Source organism: Acomys minous (assembly GCF_964271855.1).
Source record: "Acomys minous genome assembly, chromosome: 18".
Taxonomy (NCBI): Eukaryota; Metazoa; Chordata; class Mammalia; order Rodentia; family Muridae; genus Acomys; species Acomys minous.
In genome coordinates, this window is record NC_140501.1 from 46,716,368 (window position 1) to 46,741,114 (window position 24,747).

Here is a 24,747-nt window from a genome sequence, read left to right on the forward strand (position 1 = left end):
TCCTTCAGGGCATTCTACTATGATTAGTTTTCATGCAAAGAAAGGAAGTTTGTCCTAGAAATCCCTTGACTCCAGGAACTGGTCTTAATTATCCCTGTGCTCATGTTTCCTCCCCATTTCTAGAGAAGGGAAGGTTCCCAGCGGATGAATAGGTCAAGGAAGACAAAATTCAAAATTCCAATTTCAGCTTCTAGCGAATACATCTCCCATTTGCATCATTGTAGACCAGCATTAACAGCCAGGCATGCTGGCACTCTTAGAGGCAGAGGCAGGTGGATCTCTTGAGTTCCAGGCCAGCCTGGTCTACAGAGCGAAGTCTAGGACATCCAGGACTACACAGAAAAACCCTGTCTTGGAGGGGGGGAAGAAAAAAAAAACAAAAGAAGAAAAGAAAAAAGAACATCGTGAAGGGTGGATCAGGGCCCAGGGGGTCTGCTCAAAGTATTGTGCTAACCAAGGATAATACAAGTAGTAAACATCAAACCCTTACTCTGATGTAGCCAATGGACAGGACGTTCTCCACAGTTATGTGGAGAGTGGGGACTGACACTGACATGAGCTCTGGTGCTCCATATTTGACCACTTCCCTGTGGTGGGGAGGCCTGATGGCACTCAAAGAAAGAATAAGCAAGTTACCAAGATAGCCTATGACTATATAGTGGGGGAGGAGGTCTCCCTCAGTCTTAGACCTAGGGGAGGGGAATAGGGTGAAAGCGGGAGGGAGGGAGGAATGGGAGGATACAAGTGATGGGATAACAATTGAGTTGTAATCTGAATAAATTAATAAAATAAAATAAAAATTTAAAAAAGTAAACAACCATGAGTCAGAGGTCAGTGGTCATCTATGCAAGAAGGACTTCACCTTGTCCTGGCCTTACAGCAGAGGGAAGGGAAAGGGGATATTTCCCTCTTTATCTTTCTTATAAACCTTTTTTTTTCTTGTTTGAATAGGGTCTTACTATGTGGCCCAGAGACCAAAACTCTTGATTCTCCTGCCTCAGGCTTCTGTGAATCTGGGATCACAGGTGTGCATAACTAGGCCTACCACATTCTCACACAGGCAGCACATATGACCTCTTGTACAGGAGGGAGGTCTGGGGAGTGAGAGCTGCAATTTTCCCCCTACTTTATTCTGCTCTGATGAGCACCAGTCAGTTTACTGGACTTTTATTACAGGAATAAAAGCCTCTATCTAGCCTAGTGATTATTACAGAATTAAATATTTCTTTAAAAAATTGGTTGCCATCCCATTCCTGCTCCCTCTTACTGGTAAGCCTCCTAATGTTGTAAATGCATGCACTATGAGTTTCCTAATGAGATAAATAGCTGTTAGAGTCCCTAGGTCCATGGAGGACTTTGTTCCCTGAGCGGCAGCCTTGGCTCCAGTCCCTTGACAGAGGCTGCACTAGGTAGGTACATGGTTCTGGGAAGCCCCTGCCTTGTCATGCCATAACCATCACCAGACACCATTGAGACATGTTCGTTATGTTTCCAGGAACCTCCTCATTCTCCACCATTATGGCAGTAGCATCCCTCAACTTTCAAAGAGATGTCTTTTCATTTTCCCAACTTTCAAGACTCCGAGCAGTCGAGGGAGCTACAGGTGGGGTGAGTAAGGCTTCTTTCCTTCCATTCTTGGCAGCCCTCACTGGGAATGGATGGGGCTGGTCAGGGTGGAGCCAGAGCTGAAGTTGAGGACAGTGGGGGCAAGTGGCAGTATTGGTAGCCTGTGGGAGAGAGAGAGCCTTTCAGTCACTGCCCTGAGTTCTAGGCCTGCAGTGACATCGCATTTGCATGAACTGGTCCGGTGGTTGCATGACCATTTTGTTAGACTTCCTGTGAAGAGAGGTTGGGGGCCTTGATGTTGCTGTCCTGGTCTGGTTCTCATGAGGAAGCTGCAAGAAGCAAAGCAAACAAAGTCTTTTAGGTTTATTTTCTAAGTAAGCGCTTGCTAAGGTCTACTCAATACAGCCGAACTCTTTGATGTTCTGTTTTTGTCCTCTCTCAGGCCTAAAAATAGTGTTTTTAGTTTTTTTGGAAAGAAATTAATAGTCTCACTTGGCACAGAGCTGCTCTCAGACTTGGGCCTAATCTGGAGCAAAGCCTTTGGGGGGCCCTGTGGGGGTTCTCATCTGTCCCCCTTCTGTCCATGGGTCTTAACAGTCCACAGAGATAATACAGTTACTTATTTTCCATGTAAGAAATTACTGTCCTGCAAACGGTATATACTCACTTATATCAAAACACTAGTCCAAGGGAGACATACCATGAAAAACTTTACTTACCAGGAAAATGGGTCAGAGGAGAGGACATCCTATTGAGACTTTAGGCGAGAGTAGCATGGAAGAATGGGGAAATAGTAGGACCCACAGGGTCCTGGAAACCTACAAGAAGAACTTTATGACAGGCAGATCTGGGTCCTGGGGTCCTCCTCAAACTAAGGCACCAGCCAAGGAGAATATAGGCAGTAAACTTCGAACCCCTACCAAGACCTAGCCGACGAACATGATATTCTCCACCGTTGAGTGGAGAGTGAGATCTGACTCTCACACAAACTCTGGTGCCCCTTTTCTGACCACGTCCCCTGGATGGGGAGGCCTGGCAGCACTCAGAGGAGGGATAGCAAGTTACCAAGAAGAGACTCAATATTCTAAGAGCATATATAGGGGGAGAAGGTCTCCCTCAAACACAGACATAAGGGAGGGGAGAAGGGGGGAAGTGGGAGGGAGGGAAGAATGGGAGGAAACAGGGGAAGAGCTAACAATCGAGATGTAATACGAATAAATTAATTTTAAAAAAAAAGAAATCACTGTCCTGTGCTCAGTAAGCTGCCTTATGATGTACCAGTGAGAAAAAGCTCCAGTTCTTTTACTTGCCAACACTTGGTATTTTGATATTTTTAAAGTAATAGTCAGTGGGTAGAAGGTAGTTGTACCTCTTTGTAGTTTGGTTTGCAGTTCCCTGGTAATCAGTGACAAGGAAGTAACTGACAATGGTAACCTCTTCTATTGAAAAATAGATTTTTTTCCCTCAGATATGATACCCTGATTCTGGTTTCTTTTCCCTTTACTCCTCCCAGTTCTTCCCCACCTTCCCTCCTACTGTGATCTACTTGCTTTCTGCTCTCTCATTTGAAATCAGATAGATTTGTAAGGAATAATAATAAAGCATAATACATTATGATAAGACAAAGACAAACACATTGCGATTAGGGCAAAACATGTCAACAGAAGGGAAAGAGCTCAAGAAAAGAAACAAGAAACATATAGATGCAGAGAACCACTTGTTCCATCACTCGAGAATCCTATAAAAACAGTAAATGTGTTGGACAATGGTGGTGGCACACACCTTTAATCCCAGCACTCGGGGAGGCAGAAATAAGCAAATCTGTGAGTTCAAGGCCAGCCTGGTCTACAGGCTGACTTTCAGGACAGCCAGGGCTACACAGAGAAACCCTATCTCTAGAAAAACAACAACAATAACAACAACAATAACAACCCCCCCAAACAAAGAAACAACAACAAAACCCACCAACAAAAACCCCAAGACTGGAAGCCATAATCTATATACATAGAATCTGTAGGGTAAAAAGAGGGAAAAAGATATAAATAAAATAAAATAAACCCCAGTAAAACATTATGAGCTAAGGAACCTCCAATGATGCCACTGAGTCTGTTTGCTGTTAACATCTACTGGTGTGTATGCAGCCTACCCTTGAGAGTAGTTTGTTTCCCTAGTGAGACTGTCTTGAAGGAAACTAAAATTTCATTTGCAAGTGATTATCAATTGTAGACTGATTCTTGGTTGGGGATGTGGACATGTGTCCACTTCTCCTTTCAGCTCTAGGGACCTGTTTGGTGCAGATGTGTACAGACCTTGTGCGTGTTGCCTCAGTCTCTGTTGAGTTTGTATGTGTATCTATTCTGTTGATTTGGAGGGTCTTGTTTCCTTTGTGTCCTACATCCCCTCTGTCTCTTACACTTTTTCTGCCTTTTCTTCTGGATAATTTTCTGAGCCCTGTGGGTAGGGAATTGATGGAGACAACCCATTTAGGGCTGAATGTACCAATGCCTCCCGCTCTCTGGATACTGTCGGAGTGTGGGGTTCCTTATTTGTTCCCATCTGCTACAGGAGGAATCATCTCTGGTGGTGGCAGAATAAAGCAATGATCATTCTATTGTTATGTTATTTTAGTAGAACAGTAGTATTTGGTTTTACCCTAGGCCCCTGGGCTATCTAGTCTCAGGTTCTTCATCCAAGCAGTGTCAAGTATAGGTTCTAATCCATGAAGTGGGCCTTAAGTCAAATCAGACATTGGTGGTTGCTCCCATAAGCTGGTGCCACCACTGAGTTAGTATATCTCTCAGGCAGGACACCAGAGTAGATCAAAGAGTTTATAGGTGGGTTGGTGTTTACCTTTCTCTTTTGGTAATGTGCAGAGTACCTTCCCGTATCAAAGATTCTAGCTCGTAGGGGTGAAGTCTGTATGTAGGCACCATATCAACTCTGCCATGTTCAATGAGTTGCGTAGGTGTTGTTTTCATTAGTAGGGCCTTGTAATCAGTTTTTGGAGAGCAACCTATAATATTGACAATAGCTTGGGTGGTTTAGGAGCTCCCATTGGACCCCTTTGACAGACAACTCCATTAGATGTAACCCATTCCCAGTATTGGAAGTTTCATTTGGTGACAAGCAATGTCTAGTTGGAATGAATTGAAATCCAAATGGCTGTATACACCTGTGATGGATTTTTTTAAAAAAATTAAATCATTTGAAGTGTGGAGTCCTAGATCTTTAAAGTGGTAAGGTATATCTTTACTCCAGACTTTTAAATTTTTATTTATTGATTATTTTGACTGAGCTTCTCTACATAGTCCTAGCTGTCCTAGAACTCACTATGTGGTCCAGGCTGACTTTGAACTCCCAGAGCTGTACCTGCCTCTGTCTCCCAAGTTCCAGGATTAGAGCCTGCATGACTATACCTGGCTAGTCCAGATTCTTTCAAAACATCAGGAGTAAAGGAAGACTCACCTTTAACCTGGACCATACTGCCTACTGGAAAGCCTATATAAAGGACATCGAGGACAGAATCTTGCTCTCTTTTTGCTTTCTTGATCTTACTGTTGCTACTAACTTCATTTCTTCATTAGCATTAGAGCCTACTTCTTCAGGGTTCTGGCATATACTGAAGACCAGCTGAGACACCCAGCCTTGTGGATTGATAACTACTGGATTCTTGGACCTGGGGTTGGTTGGTAGCCATTGTTGAACTAGCTGGACCATAATCTGGACTGAATGGCATCCTTTTTATAGGCTATATTTATATGATTTTGGGGGGGGATTAGCTATTTAAGTGTTTTCACACTTAGACGTGAGAAAAATTGGAGGAGTTTTCTATACATACTGTATAATACTTCCTTATAAAATATAAGTTGCAAATATTTTCTCCCTTTTGTGGACTATCTTTTTTTCTATGATGTTAGTGTCTATGATGTTAGATGTGTGTTGTGGCATCGAACCCAGGCCTTTTCACATGCTTGAACAAGCAGTGTACCATGAACTACATGCCCACCCCAGCTTATTAGTAACTATTAATCCATACGGTTTTCTTTGAGATAATACTGAATTTGCATATGTATTTCCTTGACTGTGACTTCAGTGTCATAACCAAGAAATCACTGTCAAATTCCAAATCATAAATTTTTCTTTTAAAAATTTTCTAAGATCTTTATAGTTTTAGCTCTTACAGTTAGGCCTTTTGTCCAATTTGAGTTATATTTTGTATATGGGTATACAGTGCTGAGTAATGGCCCTCACTTCATTGTTTGGTATATGGATTATACCTAGAATTTAAAATACTGTCCTCTCCCATTAGATGGTTATGACACCTTGATTAAAATGATTTAACTATGCATGGGAGGGTTAATTTGGGGACACTGTATTCTATTTCATTGGTCTATGTATTTGCAACTATATTGACTACAATGTTATAATTGCTATAGTATTGTATTGTTTTGAGATTAGGAAGTTTGAGACTTCTAGTTTGATTGCTTTGTTGCAAGATTTTATTGGGCATTCAGAGGCCACTTTAGATACTTCATGGATTCTGAAATGGATTTGGCTGAGGATAAGTTATACATGGGCAAGAGGAAACAAAGAGGTCAGAAGACAAATCTTAGGAAAAGCTCACACCTGGAAAATTAATAGGAAAAGAGAAATCTGAAAAGAAAGTGTCTTAGGTACAATTCTGTTGCTATAATAAAGTGTCATGACCAAAGGCAATTTAAGGTAGAAGGAGTTTGTTGGGATTTTATGATTCCAGGGAGAAGAGAGGAGAGGAGAGGAGGAGGAAGAGGAGGAGGAGGAGAAGGGAGAGAGAGAGAGAGAGAGAGAGAGAGAGAGAGAGAGAGAGAGAGAGAGAGAGAGAGGGAGAGAGAGAGAGAGAAAGAGAGAGAGAGAGAAAGAGAGAGAGAGAGAGAGAGAAGAGAGAGAAGAGAGAAGAGAAGGGGGAGGGAGAAAGAGGAGGGGGAAGGAGGGGGGGGGGAAGGGGGGAGGGGGGGGGCGGAGAATATGACCAGGGAGGCATGGTGGCTGGTGGCCAGAGCAGGAGGCTGAGAGATCCCATCTTTAAGTACAGATGCGAAGCAGAGAGAGCAAATTACAACTGGAGTGAGGCTATAAACCCTCAGAGCTCATCTCCGGTGTCATGCTTCCTCCTGAGAGGCTGCACCACTGACTGGAGACCCAGTGTACAAATACCCCGAGGCTTGGGGCCACATTTCTCATTCAAGCAGTCACAGGAGGCATGGAAGAGTTGATCTCAAAGTTGGAAAAAGAGCCAGGTAGGTTGCAAACAAATGTCCACAGGTAACCATTCAAGAAGAGGGAGAGGAAAAGGAAATCAGAGAAAGAACATGTTCCGTGAGCAGTGAGACCAGCGGTGATCTTCAGAGAGACTTTTCAGCAGAGCGAGTAAGGCTTTTTTGCCTGAGAGCCTGAGAGCCTGAGAAAGTCAGAGGGCATGAGAGTGTTCTAGAGCAGCCTGCAGAGCTGGGTGTGAAGGGCTGCACTCATGGGCTTGGCACGGAAACAAGCTTTCAGGGAAATAAAAGCCACTTAAGCCCCTCCCCTCAGCTCCTTGCCCATCATGTCTTGTGAAGATGCTGAGAGAAAGAAAGAAAGAAAGAAAGAAAGAAAGAAAGAAAAGAAAAGTCCCAACAAAAAAAACCAGTCATTAGTCACTTGGTAAGACAGAGACAGTCACTAACTGGAAATTCTCTGCCTTCTAAAGCCAGAAGCCAGCACCCACCCCACGACAGCGCTACGAAGCCGAGGACTTGATGACCCAAGTTCCTTCTTTTCTTCCTATTGGCTCACACTGTTCATAAAACAGAGTAGGCTGTTTCACTTTTGTTCTTAATGAGCAAGCTGTGTGAGGTGGGGGAGAAAGGCAGGAGTCAGTGCAGAGTAATACGCCGGGGCAGCTGAAGGCAGACGCACACACACACAGGTAAGTTTTCATGTTTGTTCATTCGTTGTTGAGAGTTCTGCTTTGACTGTCCCTAGAGGAATGGAACAGTGGAAAGCAAGCTTAATTTGTTCAACCAGCAGCATATTGGTCCCGCCACATTTTGTGGTAAACTAAAAAAAGAAGAAGAAAAAGTACCAAAATATGTAAAAAAAAAAAATGTAGAAGAAAAGACAGACTTGATTGGCAGTTGGGGCATTTCCTTCCTTCTTTTGTAGCTGTTGTTTGTACCTATCATGTTAGCTTTCTGTCATAGTTGTTTCTATAAAATAAGGTCAATTTTTTATTCATTCCTTCCTTTAGATCTTGTGCTTTATCCACGCTGTATAAGGCATTAAATTTTGCCCTGCTCTGAGCCATATAGAATCTTACCTATTTTGCACCCATCAGGGCATTTTATTCCATAAGGCTTTTTATTTTCGTACTCAGACAAGAGAGAAGGTTCTATCTGAGAAGGTGTAGTTCAGTGGTGTGGCCGAGAGCTGCGGTGAGAGTGACCCTGTGTGCTGGGCTGTCGCCCAGAACCAGTTAGTTTTGGAGCACCCATTGGAGTCAGAACCACTTGCATCTCAGGAGACTAGAAAATAACCCCTCAAATAACTAAAAACTGATTTTGTGGTGTTAACTAGACTTTAATGTGTTTTGTTTGCTGTTATTTCCCAGGTGATGTTAATGAATGGCCAGTTAAAAACAAACAAACAAACAAACAAACAAATTGTTTGAAATACTTTCTAGTCTCTAACACATACCCGAGAGTAATATGAATGAAGAAGTAAGAAGATGCCATTAAAGACAAATCTCTCTTTAACTATGTAAATAATTTAAGTTATAGAGTTAATTTGTGGGTCCTATAAAAACTTTAGAAAATTTCTGTCATCTATCTCAAATCAACCACTTCAACTCCTAAGATGAGACCCTCCTTGAAAGCTTCAATTCGTTAGTGCTTGAAGGAAGTAGATTTGTTTCCGTGGCTTGGGAAGGTAGGAGCTAGAGGAGATGAGACTCTAGAAGGTTCTAAATACATTAACATTAAGCTCAGGGTATGCTAGCACCTGCCAAGGCTGCCATATTTCCTTTCTTTTATAACCTTTCAAGGTCATTCAAGAAATGGACATTTAATGTCTGGCTCTCACAAACCTACCACAGGTACAGAGGATGGCTAAGGCTGAAACGAATGTCTTACTCCGTTATAGCACAGGTACAGCAGATGGCTAAGGCTGAACCTAATGGCTCACTCTGTTTTCCAAGAGAAATTACTTTCTCTGGATCTCATGTCCCTCTAAGGAAAACACGTACTGAATTTATATCAGAACTGTTTCTGGTTTCTTCCCTCCGAAAGAGTAGACAGATAAAGGCAACTTAGCCCAGGTGAGTCAGTCCCGGCTTTATTCTGAGCTTCCAGCAGGAATATGCTTGAACTTACTTTGGTCAACAGCAAAACAGACAAATTTCCTCTTGTTTTCATTCCCTGGAAAAGAGTGTCTCTTTAGCATCCTTGATGAGCATAAGCATTTATGTAGCACTTTACTATATAGAAACGCGTTTTCATATATCTGCTCATTTGACCTATACAGCAGCCTTTATAGTGAGTATGGTTCTCAAGGTAGAGATGGCAAACATGAAGCCCTTGGATCACATGCTATTTCTCAAGGTAGGACCACATTGGTGAGCCCAGAGTCTGGGGCTATGTACTTACAACCCAAACAACCACTCTTTTATGACAGTAAATACGTGAACTTTGTTATAACTGTATGTTATTAGCTAGTTAAACGATGGCGCTGGTATTACTTGGAAAAAAAGAGGTCACCATGTCTCAGTGGCAAGGAGAAGCAGGATACAAAACAGTGGTGTAATAAGCGGCCTCTTTTGTTCAAAACAGTTATCTGTATTTGGAGACAGAGAAAAGGAAAAAATATGTACAGACTTGTCTGGCTGATCAGATTTGTCATCCATGCATGAGTTAGCTTATTATCTTTTTCCTCCCACCAAACAAAACATAAATTACATAGAACTGAATAGAATTGGCTGTGCCTGTCTGGTTCATTCTCCAGCAAAAATGGCCCAACTCTTTTTTGTTTTTTTTCTAGTTGGCCAGAAAGAAACCTTGTATTCAGTTGTGATATTTGTCCACGGCTGTCACAGGTTGTGCTGTGGTTGTGGCTAGTGTAGACTAAGCACTGAGCATGTCAGGAACCAAGCTGATCAGGCCACTCCTAATTTCTTTATTTATCTCATTCCCTCTCAGCAGATGAGGGATTTGGAACGCAGAGGGATGGAATAATGTGATTGGGAAACAGAGCCGAGACTTGAACTTGGGTCTCTTCTGACCCTGTCTACCTGAGCCCTAAGGCGAACTCCCTCCACTAAGCCACTTTTGTGGACAAAGGATGATGGGGACTCCTTCCCCTCAAAAACTGTTAATGCCTAGTATCCCCTGTGTACTCCAGACTCAAGGACCCCTTCTGCTTTTCTCGTTTGTCCTGAACAACAGGCGTCAAAGACATGCTGGTCCCCAAAACTAAGTTTATAGGAGAGAAAAGACTCAGAAAGGATCATGCAGCTACTCAGAACCTTGGCTAGTGCAGCAGCAGCGGTAGGCTGGATAACACAAAGGAAGAGATGCACTTTGCTGTGATTGCTCATCCTTGCTAGAGAGCCTGTGAGACCCGCTGTACTGTGCATGCCTACCTGAGCACATGTACTACCCGCCTCCTTGTACAGGAGTGAGTCACATGTGTTCTAGTCCTTTGTACTGCATGAAGAATCTGAAGATGGAGTCTTGGCATTGTGCTCAGTTGTGGGACTCCACTGAGAAAAAATGGGAAGGTATACATAAAGTAATTCACAGCTTATGCTCATCACCGTTGACCTTAACTTATTAACTTCTGTTAATTGACCCATGGAGAAAATATCATATTTGACAATAGCTAGAGGAAAATTCTCATTGAATTGACGACTTGCTTCTTTGACCCAAGGGGTCCATGAGGAGCGTGAGCAGTGGATTAATGAACCCCAAAACTGGAAAGTTCATAGGAAGAGGCAGCCCAGACAGCAGAACCTTTTCTATCTTTGGTATAAAATCTCAGGTCTCTGAAGGAGACTGAAGTGGGTATAGTGGGCTGGTGTGTGTGTGTGTGTGTGTACTTTGGCTTGTAGAGTGCTTGCCTAGGATGCGGGAAGCTGGGAGTTTGATCCACAGTGCCGCATAAACTGGGTTATGGTGGTACAAGCCCAATTCCACTCCTCAGGGGGAGGACCAGGAGTTCTAGGTTATCTTTGGCCTGGGCAACTTGAAACACTGACTCAAAAATAGGTAGATAAGTAAACGGGTTGGGAGCCAACCAGAGGATAAAAAGAAGGGAGGATACACAAGAGGGAGGCTGTCCATTCTGGAAACTTAAATACTAATTAAACTGAGAAAATGTAAGAGTTTATTACAGAATTATTTTTCTATTGTTACTATTATTTCTATAGTTTTTTTTCTTGAAAGAAAAAAAGAAGACTTTCCCACCTAAGTCTTCTCCAGTGAGCCTGTAGAGGCCACCTCTCCTGCACCCTGTTACAGAGGACAGTCTCGTCACAGTAAGCCACTACTGCCTTGACAGGAACTCTGCTGCCTGGAAGATCCTAAGATTTGGAAGTGGCTCACCTTGTTAATTCACATAGGCACTGATCTCTGTCTGGGATCCGGTTGGTACAGAGTCAGACAGATCATTTGCTGGCCTGGGTGCAATGGCATCATTTCCTACAGAACCTCTGCCCTGGGCCCTACGTCAGCGGCCTTAGAGTCCTGCTTACCCTTTGATGGTGTTAGGAACTGAATGCATGACCTCACACATGCTAGGCTAGTTCTACACTGAGCCAGGTTCCAGCCTCCTGACTTTGCGTTCTTTTTTTTTTTTGACATTTTAATTATGATTGTAAATTATACAATTTCTACTATTTAGTATAAAACCATTTTTTACAAAATACAAAGTTTTCAAATGCAACAAGAAGTATAAAACCTACATACGTGCCAAGTTTACAGACGGTGGTGAAGCTTTACCTTAAAAATCCCTTCAGGAAAAAACATCCAACCAGTTCTCCCAGCTTTAAAAAATGATTCAAAATATACAATTTAATAAACTCCCCCAAATAAAAAATCGAAAATAAAATATCAAGACAACCATTGATCAAATACAGACTCATCAGTTACATTTTAAAACTTCACTTAATCTGTACATGAGATTACAATAAAGCCTCCAAATAATGGATGTAAAACTGCAGTACTCTAACTTGACACACATATCTATCCACAGTGAGTTCTGTTGTATGCATCATTAAGAAGGTGATTTCTTATATGGTCTAGGCACATCTTTTAAACACATCTGTAGTGGTCCCACTCGGTGACATGAGAAGCACTCAGATTTAAGGAGAAAAGCAAAGCTAACCTTACTAGGGAGATTTCAGTTTGTTTGTTTGTTTGTAATTCCATAGACCAGGCTGGCCTTGAACTCACAGAGATCCACCTGCCACCACCATCTCACTAAAAAAAAAAAAAATAGATTTTAAGGTGTTTGACCAACTGCTTTCCAACGCAGTAAGACATTTTAAAGAAAATGCATGAAGAAAAGCAGCTCTTACTTCTAGAACACACACCAAAGCTTGTCACTGACTTCGCATTCTTATTCACAGATCTTCAACGCGAATTTGGAAGAAAAATATTGTTTTTGTTTTTAATAAGGAAAAACACACCAGCAGAATTTCATTGCAAAAAGAAACTTGGAATCTGCTCTCCCCAAATATTCATTAGGAGACAAGACAAGGAAGCAATGGCTCAGAGGTCATCTGCCTCGGCACATTTGTGTGTCAGGTGCTGTCCTAGGCCTACAGAGGGCATACAGCAGGCATTCTGGTCACTGGACACCACAGAGGCCACTGGGACCCTTTGGGATAACTTCAAAAGCAAGAAATCCCTCTGCCTGCCTGCCTATCTGTCTCCTCTCCTCCTCTCTCTTCCCCTGCCCCCCATCCTCCTCTTCACCAGTCCCCTTCTCATTCCAGCTAAGCACTCATCTAATCCAGCTAAGCACAGCATTCTCCTCTCAGAGAGCGTTTGCTGATCTTCTGCCTTCGGCCTCCTCGGGAGTCAGACCATTACTGCAGAATAACTCCACAGCCTTACTTAGGCTGGATGCTAATAGCTAGCTCCAGTCTCCCTTAATGCACTGAAGTGCATCAGAAAACAAGGAAGTTCAGGTTTCAAAAATGTACTCTTAGTGTGTGTGTGCACATGCGTGTGTGTATTCTGTAAAAGAAGCGAAAAGAACCGCTGTTTCTTTTTCTTTTATTGAAAATGGATTCTTTTCTCACACCTCTACCCTGATTATGGCTTTCCCTCCTTCTACTCCTCCTGGTTCCTTCCCACCTCCACTCCCTCCTGGTCCCATTCCCTTGCTACTGTAAGAGCAGCTACTGTTACAGTACCAATACAAGGTGGATAATTATGGGATATTACATTTTGGGCCAATATATTCTAAGTGTATTCTTTCACCCATGCATGTTTTTTTAAAGTTAAACTTTTTATTACATTTATTTCATATGTGTGTGTATATGTGTGTGTATGCCATAGCATGTGTGTAGAAGCTGGAGGGACGCTAGCTGGTTCTCTTCTTCCACAATATGCATCTTAGGGGTCCAAGTCGGGTTCTTAAGGCTAGGCTGAAAGTGTCTTTACTCGCTGAGCATCTCAAAGGCCCCACTCATGGACCTTTGACTCAAAGGTAGCTCTGGCAATATGCATCTCCTTGGGGTGTCTCCTCTTCTGTCTGTATCTGCTTTATATCCTGCAGTGGGTGTCATGTACGAGTTCTGTGACTTAACTTTTCCTTTTAGTGGAAGACAGACACCCTGCAGTGTATGAGTCAAAGCCTTCCACACAACCTGAGCCTAGTGGCTGTAGTCAAGAAGACCATCTTAGGCAAGGAAGGGTCTGCTGGCAGCTACACGTTCTCGTGGGTTAGAGAAAGGCAGAGAGAGGCAGACAGAGCTGAAGGGCAAACGCAGGTCAGTAGCTGGAAGAGCTCACCGACCTTAACCACCCAACTACTATGACTTTAGAAACCACTTGAAGTAGGAAGCGTAATGCTATACAAGTTGACATTCCTGGTCATTAGAACTAAAATATGAAGCCAAGATGGTGAAACTCGGACATTATTTTGGGTGGGTTTTTGAGTTCTCTTAGGTCACCATCATACTGGACTGTGCTCCGAATGATGGTCAGCTGACCCAACATCTCTCGCAACCTTCAGAGTATCCTTTCCATCAAACCTGATGGATTCCTGAGGAGTCCCTTCTTGAGAAAGGTGGATAGAAATTTACATACGAGCAACTGCTTACATATGGCAACCATAAGAAAGAAAGAAATTGCCCGGGGCATTTGAAGCCACACAGGGACATTGGCCTGTGGGAGCAATAACACTTCCCTGTGTTTGACTCTGTTTTTCACTTCCCCTATCATTGTCCGCCGACGCTTCGAGAACTCCCATTCCCAAGGACCTATACACGACTGAGACGGTCCGTGGCAGTCTCCAAAAGCTTAATTCACTTCAATACTTTGAAAAAGAAAATCTGAAGGGTCTATGGAACTTTGTGTTTTTTCTCCACGATGACGTTTGTGTCTTCTGCAGCTCAGCTGTACCTAACAGCTTAGACTTCAGGGAGAGTCGCAGTGCTACTTTCTGGCTTTGAAGGGCATATTAGTTCAGTACTCTGCAGTTTGGAGTTTGGAGAGACGGATATGTTTGTGGATTTTTCTTCTCTGGAGGAGGGCCACATTCCCTCTGCATAACAGGGGACTACTTTTGGGAGCCTGTGCAGCGACTACAGAGACTACAGCCACATTGAACCTTTCTCTGGTGTTTCCTATGACCCAAGTGCTGGCCTAAGTGTCACTCATATGCAGCCTTTTAGCAAATACATGATGTACAGACTATTGTCACCACTCCCATTTCATTGATGAGAAACTGAGGCAAGAGATAAAACTACCTGCCCCATGCCATAGAACTGGTAAATGAAAGGGCAAAATTCAAGCCTGAGTGTGCGCTTTCCTCTCTGTCTCTTTAACTGCCTCTAGCTGCATCTAACTGCATAGGGCAACAAATAGCACAGCTTCCACAATCTAAATCATCGTGTAACCTGTCTGTCTTTGCTTTTATATTTATAGCAATGCGTGAGAAAAATTTGCCTCGTTAATATTAGACCTGGGGAGAGGGATAGGAAAGAGTTTTGGGCTAGCTAGCCAGCTGCGCAGAGTTGACTCATTCCTCAGGCAAGAGATTTAGTAATGCTGAAGAAAAAAGTACGGTGGGAGTCTGGTGCCCATAACTTCAGCCCTGCCAGATTAAGCAAGAGTTTCCTCTTAGGGGCTTCAGAGGAAAGAGGAAGTCTTGCATTTTGAGGAAACAGGTTTAGTTCATGCTACCCTAATAGATATGGGAGCGGAGCATACATGACGTAGGCCACGTCACAGTGGTCACTTTTTCTCTGGGTAGGGGCTTGGTCTTGGCTAATATGTAGCCATGCAATTCGATAGTAGTCAGGATGGGTCCATCCTCCAGGTGGCGGTGGGGTGAGTGTGTTCTTGCCCTCTGTGTTTCAGACCTGTTTACTTAGAGGGCACTGAATACTTTTCCTAAGTCATACATCGGAAACGGAAAATGTTAGCGAATGCCACTGAAGCCTCCGCCTCCTGCCAATTGTGACACCCACTACGACGTTTGCAGATACAGAAACCAAGACCCAGAGAAGACAAGCCACTTGTTCAAGGTACCTCACCCACTAAGGTGCTGCCTTGGCTCTGTTACTTTCAAAAGCCTTTTCTTTTGAATATTCCAGCTGTAGGCTCAGTATAAAACGTCCTCTATGGGCTCATGTGTTTGCATTTGGGTTCCTGCTAGTGGACTTGCTTGGGAGGTTCATAAAAACTTTTGTGGCTAGAGTCTTGCTAGAGGGATTGGGTCACTGGGGCAGAGCCTTCATATGGGCTTCATTTCTTGCTTGCTCTCTGCTTTCTGACTGGGTTGACTGAATGTCAGCAGTCACCTGTGTTCATGCTGTCATGCTTTCCTTGCCATGATGGACTAGATGTCTTTAAATCGTGGCCCCAACACACCCTCCCATGCTTACGTTGCTTTGTGTCAAGCGTTTTTGTCACAGCAAGAACAGTAAGTGATACAGCTTGTAAGGACCGTGAAATGGGAGGATCCTCAGGGTGCAGTGCCTGTGGGAGCTTAGCCAGTTATGTTCTGCAGTTTGGGGAGAAAAATGAAAAGCAAAGTTGTGAGGTGAGTTTTGAACTGAAGGGCACTATTAGAGCCAATGCCTCTTACTGCAGAGGAATCAAATCCAAGCTGATTAGGTGTAAGGGAGGGGGAAGGAGAGACCCAACAGGGGCTGCAGATTCTCCTGGACCATCGAATCCTACACACATGCCTTAAGGATGTAGGATGGCAACATCCATTGGTTAATGATGGGGTTAAACAAGATCTCTCAAGCAGCACCTGGCAGAACTGAGTGTGCAGCCTGCAGGGGGCTGTTTTTCTAAGGCCAGCGTGATGCATCTGCCTAAGATGTCTAATAACGCATGTGGAAAGCTAACCTTGAGCTTTGGGAGTGTGTGTGTGTGTGTGTGTGTGTGTGTGTGTGTGTGTGTGTGTTGTGTACAACAGGTCACAGAACTGTTGAAAGAGAGAAACTAACATTTGGTTAGGTACCCGCAATGTAGAACTAACACATTATTTTTTAAACCCCAAACAGTCCTACACAGCTGACTTAATTAGCTTCATTTTAAAAGTAGAAACCCAAACTTAGAGGGTAAAGACTATATGAACAGAATACATAGGGCTGGGAGTCAAACCAGCCCTACTGAATTTCAAGGAAGAGGTATGGAAGTCTTTTCTTATCCATGGCTTGAAATCATTTGTACTCAACTGTCGCTCAAAAACATGAATTGGAAAATTCAGAAACGATCCCCAAGTTTCAAATACTAAAATGTTTTGAGCAAGATGATGACCTCTCCCTTGAATCTTCCCTCGGTTGAGCGCATGCTATATAAGCTACCTTCCTGCTAGTCACTGAGCGCCATGAGATTACCGGTCTAGGTGTCTTCAGAAAGAGGGTATGGCCTGCCCTCCATGACTCAGCTGCTGTCAGCAGAAAATCCTTGGCAGCCTTTGCAGAACTAAAGAGGACCTGCTCCGCTTACTCTAGTCACATTTTCAGTGGCTGCTCCTCTGTCAGCTCTCTGACTCAGCCTTCCACCCATCCCCAACACTTTCCTCTGTCTACGACCAGGAGCATCTCTCTAAAGTATACATCTGCTCCCACCTACTGGAGGGCTCTCATTGCCCAGACGATAAAACCCAGACTTCCTATTATGGGCACAGATTCCTCTTGAATGGTTGGTTCGCTGTCTACCTTGTCTTCCTATGCCTCTCCTGGATGGGAGTATATGGCTCACATTTCCCCCACAATCACCTTGTGTTTTTGGCTTTGGAATTTCATACTGTCCTTCTGTCTGGAATCCTTGACCCTTTCTTCCTAGCCAATGTGTTGGATATCAGAGAAACACTCCGTCATCAGCCCCTCACACCCAGGCTGGCTGCCTCTCTTCTGACACGCTATCAAGGCACTCAACATTTCCTTCCTCTGCCTCTTCTCACTTCACAGCTCTGTCGGTTAACGTGTCTGACTCATTCACCGCTCCGGAGGCGCCTACAGGTTAGAGAAGGCATTTTCTTTACTGTAGTGTGCACAGTGCATAGAATATACAGTTCAGAGTGGGACGGGATGAGGGTGTGGTTGAGACCGGTAGCTGGGTCAAACCCTCATCCTGTCATTAACTGGAGAGTGAACGTGAGCCTCTTAGCTAGTCTATGTCTCTGGGTTATGATCTTATCTATAAAATGACCAAACCAGAGCATCCAGAACTGCTATCAAGTAAGACTACCAGTGGCTACTAGGGGTTGAGTTTATACTACGTGGAGCTTGGCAAAGCTTGGCCGAGGTCCAGACGTGTGGTAAGCATGGTACAGCTCCCCCCCCATCTCCCTCCCCCCCCCCCACTTCCCCGTTACATGATGAGTCTGGGGCTGAGGCATAGAAATGACTTGTAGAGGAAATGCAATTTGCCAGAGCCCCCTGGGCAGGGAATCCTGCTTGGTTGGAAGCGAGAAGCCGTAAGAATGGCTGACACATTCAGGCTGTCCAGGTCTTTTGTTTTTGGGGTTTTTTGGCATTAACAAAGAATCACAGCTCCCACTTCAAAGAGACTATGAGGCAGTTTATTCTGGAGCCAAGTGTGAGTGACCAGAGCCTGGGAAACATAGATCCAGGTTTTACGCACCCCCCCCCCCAAATACCATATTTCAATGTGTTTGGTGAAGATTTTTATAGTAAGAGAACAAAACAGAGTCATAATTCAAGGCACTTAAAATATATTTGTGAAAACAACAGGTTGGGTTACATGCAGTTAACCAGTCTTACAGAGTCTAAAACATGGCTATGATCTATTTATTTTCAATTTGCCAGGTCCTAGACTCAACTAGGAAAGGAGCCTCTCTGTGCCTGTGTCAGTGAGGAATTATGTTGGTAAGGTTGCTTTCTGGGGATGCCTGTGAAGGATTTCCTTGATTAGTGTAACTGAGGTAGAAAGATGGGCAGGGCCATTTCACGGGCTGGACCCTGGACTGAATATAGATGTTACTGAGCAGGGGTGTTTCTTGCTCTCTGCTTCCCGACTGCAGATGCAGTTGTGACCAGCTGCATAAACTCTCGCCATCAGGATGTCCCCTCGAACTATTAGCTAAAACAAACCCTTTCACTCTGTAATTGCTCTTGCGAGGATGTTCTGTCATAGCAACAGGAAAGGTAGCCAAGACAGCAGGAATAGCTTCTGGTTTATAGTTCTGCTGTTGGCCAGACAGCGCATCATGTGCACGTGGAGGCCATGATGCTGTACATCCTTTGCCTTTTTTTGGAATCTGATAAAGATGAAGCCAAGTAGATAGCAAATGAGCCTTTAGGACAGAGAAATAATTGGTAAGACCAGTAAGGAATAAATATCCCTGGATCACTAAAAACTCCTCAGCCTCATGATCTAGATCTGTTTTTTTTCCTCTTTTCCCCCATTTTTAAAAAATTTATTATAATTTTTAAAATATTACATCCTAATTATGCCCTTACTTGTATCTTCCTGTTCCCACCCTCCCTCCCTCTTTTGCCCTATTTCCCCTCCCCTAGACCTATGACCAGGGGAGGGGGCTCCTCCGCCACCATCCGACCACAGCCTACCAGGTCCCACTGGATAGCCTGCACCCCCCTTTCTCTGTGTACCTGCAGGGCCTCCCTGCCAAGTGGATTGAATCCTGAGCAACAGTGTTCATGTCAGAGGCAGTCTCCTCGCCCCCAAACCACGGAGAATGAGCTGTTCATTGGCTGTCCCTGATCAGGGCGTCTAGGTTTTCTGCATGCATTGTCCTTGGTTGGTGCATGAGCTTGTACAGGTCCCCCTGGATCTATTGGGCTGACTCCTCTGGGTCTTTCCAGGTCCCCATTCTTCCATGCAGCTCCTCCTAGAGCCTGGTTGTGAGTCCCAGCATCTGTCCCAATCCCTGGCTAGGAGACATCTATGATGGGCTAATATCCACTTATAAGTGATTATATACTACCATGAGTGTCTTTCTAGATCTGGCTTACCTCACTCTGATTCCATCCATTTGCCTGAAAATTTCAAGATTTCTTTGCTTTTAATAGCTGAATAGTATTCCGTTGTGTAAATGCACCACAGTTTCTTTATCCATTCTTCGGTTGAGGGACATCTAGGTTGTTTCTAGATTGTGGCTACTACAGCTAAAGCTACTAAGAACATAGTTGAGCAGATGTCCTTGTTGTATGTGGAGCGTCTTTTGCATATATGCCCAGGAGTGGTATAGCTGGGCCTTAAGGTAGCACTATTCCCAACGCTCTGAGAAAGCACCAGATTGATTTCCAAAGTGGTTGTGCAAGTTTGCACTCCCACCAGCAAGGCATTGAGCATTTCTTTAAGTGTGTCTTGGCCATTCGCTATTCCTCGGTTGAGAATTCTCTGTTTAGCTCTGTATGGTGGTTTCTGGTATCCTTCACTGGCCGTTGAGAGAGGCTTGTAGGTGAGTGGCTATAGATTGAGACCCCTCACCTGTGGGGATCAGGGAACCCTTCCGTGGGTGAGGCAGGTGACCTGGTGTCAGATGTTATCATTATTTCACAGGGATCACAGGGGCCCAGAAAGTCATACTCTGTCTTGGCTATTACTATAAAATACCCACAGACTGGTAGATTAAAAATAATGTAAGTTTAGCCTCACAGTTCTGGAGGTGGTTGATTCAGTACAGGTTTGCAGATTTGCTTGCTGGTTTGTAGACAACAGACCTCCCATGGTGTCCTCACATGGGGAAGGGGCATAGGAGGTCCCTGGGGCTTTTTTTTTTAAATAAGGCTCCAATTCTGTGCATGAAGGCTTGGCTCATATGAACTGATCATCTTCCATAACCTCATCTTCCAGCATCGCCATCCTGGAGGGGAGGATGCCAACAATTCTGAGGTAGTGGTGGAGGGAACCACAGATACTATCAGTAGTAGAGACGGTAAGTCATGCTGGACATGGTGATGTAGGACTGGGACTTCTTTCCTCTGATTTTCCTTGATCACCTTGAAGAGCTTGCCTCCCCCCGGGGTACCCGCTTCTCTCCTAGAAGCAGCTACTGTCCATCTGCCTCTAAGATACCTCTTCAGATGCACCGTCCCTCAGGAAGAGCTAACCAAGGTCACCTGGACAGTGTGCCAATTGTGCCCTTGACCCAGGCAGGAGAGGGATGGAAAATCAGGCTTGGTTTCCCGGCAATGTAGTTCTGGCTGTCCCATAGTTTGCTATGTAGACCAGGCTGGCCTCAAACTCACAGAGATCCGCCTGCCTCTATTTCCCAAGTGCTAGGGTTAAAGGTGTGCACCACTATACTAGGCTCAGTTAAAATCATTTTAAGATCGTCAACATTTGAGTATGCTACAGGGCTTGTTAGAGATTTGATTAGTTTTGTATTAGCATTTTAAATATAAACAAGAACTAGTAATCCAGATGGGAAGTAGCTCAGTGGCAGGATAGAAGACCCAGTATTCAGGATGCCTCAAGTTAGATACCAACACTACCAAAAAGGGGAGGAGAGAAGGAGGAGGAGGAGGAGGAGGAGGAGGAGGAGGAGGAAGAGGAAGAGGAGGAGGAGAAAAGAAACATGATAACATTATCAGTTAAACTCAGTTAATATTCTTCTTCTTTTTTTTTAAGTAGGAAAAATTTTGTTTTGTGCTTAAAATAGAAATGTCCTCAAAACAGTTTCTTTGAAGATTTAAAACAAATCTATGTCAATTTAGAAGCTGTCTTTCTAGCAATCCAAACTGTAGTGAATAACAAATACAGGTAAGATGCTTGAATCTTTTAAAATATGAAGACTCAAGTGAAGTAGGTGGTCTCAATAAACAAAAACACGGTTCGTGAAAGTGCGTATTATCATCTATATTTATGCCTCATTAAGCCCAAGACTAGCATTATTCTTATCATTTAAAAATATGACAAAGAGAGTTCCTGATATCTTAAGTGATTTTTTTTTAAAAAATCTAATATAAAAAGTAAGAGCTAGTGGACACGTGTGAGAGGGGTCCTAAGTTTTGTTACTTGGTATGTTCCATGGTTGATGTAGCTGAGATGAGCACCATCTGGTTTTCCGGGGGTCTGTGTACTGTGTTCTTAGAAGTTACTAAATGTGAGATAAGAAGTGTTGATTCAAGTTTGTCTTCTGAGGTTCTGTAAGGCAGGTAGTGGTTAGTGGCACCGCCTGGGGCCTTCCCCTCCAAGCTGGGCTGAGTCTTTCCAATGAAAGACTCATTTTCTAGCTGGTGAAATCATCTGCATTTAGTTGTGGCTCCTCTATTTCCTTATCACCTGGGAACTCACAGGAAGACTGTAATGGGCATAAGCAAAGCTGATTTTGTAAACATCATGTTTAAAAGTTCCTTATGATTGTGCATAATGCTATTCTTTAGCAGAGATTGCTTATACAGTCCTTTTGGGGGGTAGGGAGGATAGAAATGTCATATTTTATGTATATGAGTGGTCTCACACCCCCAAGAGGCACAGTAAAAATCTTGGGCCCCACCACAGCGATGAGAGGGTCCCGGGAAAACATAGAGCCCTCCGGCCCAAGCAATCCCATCTTGGTGTAAGGTTTTGTGGAGCATGATGCACTCCAGGTCATTACAGCAGCCGGGACTGGGACCACCAACCGAGCGAGAGAAAAAAAATGTCTTCCACGCCCCAAGAAGAGGGGCCTCCCAGGGCCAGGGCACAGAGGTCAACCTGTAAATCGAGCCACTGGGGATTAATGCCCTGAGAGGAGGAGGAACTAACAATATCTCCCGCTTGGTTAATAATGACCCAGATAAAATTATAGATTGTATAAGGCTGAGGTTGGCGCAGAAATGCGGCGAGAATCACTTCAGGGAGGCAGAGGCAAAGGAGCGACGTGGTGAGTAGCAACGTGATGCATCGGCGGTATCTTTTTTATCCTAAAAAAGAGCACAATTACATCTTTTCCTCAGGGGAGTTCCCTGGGAGAGGGGGGTTAAAAGGTTTGACTAGGCGCTCAGGTAACCAGCGCGCATTTTGTTCTTTCTGATCATAAATGCAGGCATGACCTTTGCCCCAAATAAGGACTGGGTCGGGTCCATGCCATCGGTGGGTCAGTGGATCCTTCCACAGAGCCTTGGCATAGGTGGAGGAGGTGGAGGAGTGCCAAAGGCGATCGGCCGCCGAATGGCCAAGATCATCCTTTTGTAGAAAATTTAGGATGAACAATGCATGATTGAGAAGCAGGCGAGGCCCTGCTGTAGAGGGATATAGGATTCCTTTGGAAAACTGTAATTTATTAAGCATTGCTTTAAGTGTCTGATGGGCCCTCTCGACAATTCCTTGTCCTTGGGGATTGTAAGGTATCCCCGTAACATGTTTAATCTGTAGTTGGGCACAGAAGGACTTGAAGGCAGAGCTTGTATACCCAGGGCCGTTATCAGTCTTTAAGGTATAGGGTTTGGGGGCAACAGTAAGGCAATATAAAACATGATCAATAACATCTCTAGTAGCCTCTCCAGCGTGCGGAGAGGCGCAAATAAATCCACTAAAAGTATCTATAGACACATGAATATACTTAAGTTTCTTAAAAGAGGAGAAATGAGTAACATCCATTTGCCAGACCTGTCCAGGCATGAGGCCACGAGGGTTGACTCCCGTATGTGGCTCGGGAAGAAAGGTGACACATGCCTGGCATTCTTTAACAATAGCCCGGGCTTGTTCCCGAGTGATGGAGAACATGTGGCGGAGGCTTTGGGAATTAAGGTGGTGGAGGGCGTGAGCCTCCCTGGCCATAGCAACGGGGTCACTGGCGGATGGAACGGCCAGCCCTGAATGCAGGGGGCGCGTGGCTGAGTCCACCTGGGCATTAAGTGTAGTCAGAGGCCCTGGCAGGGTAGAGTGAGCGCGAATATGACCAACGAAAAAAGGCTGAGAGCGCAAAAGAATAAGCTGTTGGATACGGGAGAAGAGAGGAGAGGCATTAGTAGCAGGCTTAATACGAGGAACCGTCTCGAGGAGTGGAACAGAGGATGCTACATAGGCACTATCAGTATATAGATTAAAGGGAGTATGGGGAAGCAATGTAAAGGCGTGTGCAACAGCTTCCAGCTCAACAAGCTGAGCAGAGGTATGGGGGGTTTGTTTTTGCAGGATAGCTCCGTCCACAGAAAGGGCAGCAACCCCGGTAGAGGAGCCATCAGTAAAAACCAGGGAAGCTTGGGGGAGGGGTCTGGAGCGGGTGACTCTCGGGAAGATGACAGGTTGTCGCTGCAGGAATTGAATTAGTTTATCTGGGGGATAATGATTATCTAATAGGCCGCAAAAAGAAATACAGGAGACCGCCCAATCATCTGAATTTTGAAAAAGCCACCTTATTTGTGTGGCCGAGTAAGGCGTGATAATAGAGTGAGGGTCCCTTCCGAAAAGCCTGGTGGCCGCTTCCCGCCCCTGTCGAATGAGAGACGCAACCAGAGTAGGATAGGTAGGAAGGACCTTAGTGGAGGAGGAGGGGAGATGAAGCCAAAAGAGAGGGGTCCGTTGCCAGAGCAGTCCTGTGGGGGCAAAGAGGGAAGGAAAAATTATGAGCGCGAAAGGCTGGGTAGGGTCATAATAGGAGATGGACTGGTGGAAGATGGCGTCTTCGACCTTTTGTAGGGCCACTGAAGCTTCAGCAGTGAGACTGCGTGGTGAAGAAGGGTCAGAGTTGCCTTTTAAAATATCAAAAAGGGGTTTAAGCTCTCCAGTAGTGAGCTTAAGGTAGGGGCGCAGCCAGTTTATGTCCCCCAAAAGCTGCTGGAAGTCATGAAGTGTTTTAAGGGTGTCTCGGCGGAGCTGGACCTTTTGGGTCCTGACTGAAGAGGTCCCAAGTTCATAGCCCAGAAAAAGAAAAGGGGGGTGTAGTTGTATTTTGTCTGGGGCAATTTTAAGTCCCAGATGACCCAAACTCTTAACAAGTTCCTGGGTGACGAGAGAGAGCTCAGCCGTGTTAGGGCCAGCAAGTAAGATGTCATCCATATAATGAATAATATATAAATGTGGGTACCTAAGGCGTAGCGGGTCGATGGCCTGGGCTACATATTTTTGACAAAGAGTGGGACTGTTGGCCATGCCCTGAGGAAGTACCCGCCATTGAAATCTGGGTGAGGGCCCAACATGATTAACAACAGGGAGGCTAAAGGCAAAACGTTTGGAATCGTCAGGGTGTAGGGGAATGCAAAAGAAGCAATCTTTAAGGTCGAGAACAAGTTTATGAAATCCTTTAGGGATAGCTACAGGAGAGGGGAGACCAGGCTGCAGAGCTCCCATGGGCATCATGGTCTTGTTAATTTCCCTGAGGTCCTGGAGGAGTCGCCAGGCACCATTCTTTTTTTGGATGACAAAAATGGGGGTGTTCCAGGGGGAAGTAGAGGGCTCAACATGGCCTGCATCAAGTTGCTCCTGCACCAGCCTTGAGGCTGCGGCCAGTTTACGGGAAGGAAGGGGCCACTGATCGATCCAGACAGGAGAATCAGTTCTCCAAGTA

At 44.5% G+C, this 24,747-nt stretch overlaps 1 protein-coding gene across 2 annotated transcripts in view; it reads left to right on the forward strand.

Moving 5' to 3' along the window:
- Positions 1 to 6,678: 6,678 nt before the first annotated feature.
- CYSLTR2 (cysteinyl leukotriene receptor 2) overlaps positions 6,679 to 24,747 on the forward strand; it is a 37,357-nt gene continuing 19,288 nt past the window's right edge. Inside the window, exons 1-3 of one of the 2 annotated variants that reach the window (XM_084768005.1) lie at positions 6,679 to 6,842; positions 7,292 to 7,510; positions 15,168 to 15,334. The gene's annotated coding sequence lies outside the window, so the exon portion shown is untranslated. The remainder of the gene's footprint in view (positions 6,843 to 7,291; positions 7,511 to 15,167; positions 15,335 to 24,747) is intronic. The other variant, XM_084768006.1, reaches the window with a different exon arrangement.